We start from the raw sequence: 2,985 nt of genomic DNA, 5'->3' as shown, positions 1-2,985 counted from the left end.
GGGGACCATATGAGACACCGGGGGATCGAACCGAAGTCTGTCCTAGGCTAGTGCCAGCAAGGCAGACACCTTACCCTCCATGCCACCGCTCTGCCACATGACTCTTTTTACTTATAATTAAAACTTTTTTTAGAGATAATGTTAGGAGAGGCACATTAAAATAACTTACCCACTTTTCATCTCGCAAATCATTATCTTGCACTGAAGTCAAATTATATTGGGAGCAATTAAATCATGGCATAAAAATGAATCTTAAATGCCATAAATCAATAATTTAAGTAATAAGTGTTTTCTTTAAAGCAAATAATTTTTTGAAGTAAAAGTGTCTTAAAAGTTTTCGATAACAAACCAAACACAAAATGAACCTGTTACACTAGCAATCCAGGGGGCTAAGGGTGGAGGTGTGGGATGCATGCTGGGAACTATGGTGGAGAGAGGTCAACAGTGATGGTGGGATTGGCCCTAATTCACTTTTACTAAATGCCTGAACACAACTATGAAGGACTTGTAATTCACAATGGCCTCGATAAATATTTTTTAAATGTGGATTTTCAAATTTTTTTATTATGTATTTTATTTAAACACCTTGATTACATACATGATTGTGTTTGGGTTTCAGTCATGTAAAGAACACCACCCATCACCAGTGCAACGTTCCCATCACCAATGTCCCAAATCTCCCTCCTCCCCATCTGCCTGTACTCTAGACAGGCTTTCCATTTCCCTCGTACATTTTCATTATTAGGACAGTTCAAAATGTAGTTATTTCTCTAACTAAACTCATCACTCTTTGTGGTGAACTTCCTGAGGTGAGCTGGAACTTCCAGCTCTTTTCTCTTTTGTGTCTGAAGATTATTATTGCAAGAATGTCTTTCATTTTTCTTTTTTTTATCTTTATTTAAACACCGTGATTACAAACATGATTATAGTTGTATGATTACAGTCATGTAAAGAACACCCCCCTTCACCAGTGCAACATTCCCACCACCAATTTCCCAGATCTCCCTCCTCCCCACCCCCCTATACCTGTACTCGAGACAGGCTTTCTTCTTCCCTCATTCATTCACATTGTTATGATAGTTTTCAGTGTAGTCATTACTGCAACTGCACTCATCACTCTATGTGATGAGCTTCATGTCCTGAGCTGCACCTACCAGCCCTCATCTCTCTTGTCTCTGAGATACTGTTAAAAATGTCCTTCATTTTTCTTAAAACCCATAGATGAGTGAGACCATTCTGCGTTTCTCTCTCTCTCTCTCTCTCTCTGACTTATTTCACTCAGCATAATAGATTCCGTGTACATCCATGTATAGGAAAATTTCATGACTTCATCTCTCCTGACAGCTGCATAATATTCCATTGTGTATTCTTAAAAACATTGGTTAGATGCCACAAAGTAGGTAGCAGTGCCTTAACTGTACGCGTGTTGCAGGCCGAAGCCCCTTCCATCCTTGTCAAGGGGAGTGCTAACCTTCTCTCCTTTCATACAACACGGATTTTCAAATTTTTAACAACTATACAGTAACTGAAGCTAAGTAGATCTGAATCCCTCACTAGCTACATTGCAAACAGGCAATTCAGACACCAGCATTCAGATCCCCTAGAGAAAAATGAAAAGGAGAGTGATGACTTAACTGAAGAGCCATAAAGGCTCATGAAAGAAATTTCTTTAATATGCAAACACAGAAAACCTATCTGTATTTCCTTTTATACTTATCTGTATTACTTATACTTATACTTATCTGTATTTCCTTTTATACTTATCTGTATTACTTATAAGGGAATACTTATCTGTATTCCCTCTGTCTTTGTCTTTGTTATCAGGGATCTCTCTCGCCTATCTCTGGTCCTCTCAGAGGTCCATTCTTTAATTGTAGCATTTGCACAGATACTCATCAAAGTCACAGTCATTTCATCTGTGGCATTTTCACACATTCTGTAGTGTTCACCAGGATGACATGCTTAGCTGCAGTGCTTAAACATATTCACTTGTGGTGAATGTACACACTTGACCTGCTCCTGGGAGTTCACGTGGTGGCAGCAACTGGAGATCAGGCAACTGAAGGTCAATATTTTATTGTCAAAATATTTGGGGGTCAGGGGGTGATTGGGACAATACCCAGTGGTACTTAGAGCTTACTCTAGCTCTTCACTCAAGGATCACTTTTGGAAGGGCCTTGGGAACCTTATGTGGTGCTGGGGATTGAACTGGGATTAGCTGCCTACAAAGCAAACACTTGATTTTCTATCCAATCTCTCCAATCAGCCACCCTAATTTTTTTTATTGTCTCTACAATTCTATTTCTCTTTCTTTTTAGGAGTCTATATGGCTTGAATTGTGTACTATGCAAATTTTTTAATGCTGTCATCTTTCATGGTGATATTTTAAGTTTACTTTATATTGTTTTGTATACAGTTTAATTGTCCCCCCCCCCTTTTAAAATCTCAAAGCAGATGCAACATTTTTTAATTGATAATTTATTCCTCTAGAGGGCGGTATGAGCACATCAGTGGACAGGCAAGACAAGGCCTTTGAACAAAATAGGACAGATGAAATCAGAGGCTATTAGATAACCAACATTATAGCTGGATCTTTTCCTAATTTCTTTTCGATCATGGTTAAGGAAAACTTTCACTTAGAAGAATTTATAAGCAGTCAACCCAGAGTAAGATTGGTCATTTTGTTTAGAACGATAATGAAGGCAAGCTGACATTTAATAAACAAGCAAACAAAACAAAACCAAAAATGCTGACTCCTGTTTTTAAGAAAATAAATTATTCCAAATCCCCCTATGCTTATGTTTCCCAGGACAACTAGGACAGTAGTGCTCTCTAGAAAATTCCCACATGAAAAGTTAATTTCTACAGGAATTTTTCCTAACTCAGAAAGTTCTAGAAATGTTCTTCTTCCTCTTCCTCCTCCCTCTTCTCTTCTTTCTCTTCCTTCTCTTCTTTGCTCTTCTCTTTGTTCTTCTCCTTCTCCTC

At 38.3% G+C, this 2,985-nt stretch overlaps 1 non-coding gene across 1 annotated transcript; it reads right to left on the bottom strand.

Moving 5' to 3' along the window:
- Positions 1 to 1,370: 1,370 nt before the first annotated feature.
- LOC126010255 (U6atac minor spliceosomal RNA) lies at positions 1,371 to 1,493 on the bottom strand. The gene has a single exon (XR_007496357.1). It is a non-coding gene; the product is annotated as a U6atac minor spliceosomal RNA (small nuclear RNA).
- Between the last annotated feature and the right edge of the window lie 1,492 nt (positions 1,494 to 2,985).

Source organism: Suncus etruscus, chromosome 5 (genome assembly GCF_024139225.1).
Source record: "Suncus etruscus isolate mSunEtr1 chromosome 5, mSunEtr1.pri.cur, whole genome shotgun sequence".
NCBI classification, from domain to species: Eukaryota; Metazoa; Chordata; class Mammalia; order Eulipotyphla; family Soricidae; genus Suncus; species Suncus etruscus.
The sequence above is the reverse complement of the archived record's forward strand: the minus strand, read 5'-3'. Positions and strand labels throughout refer to the sequence as shown.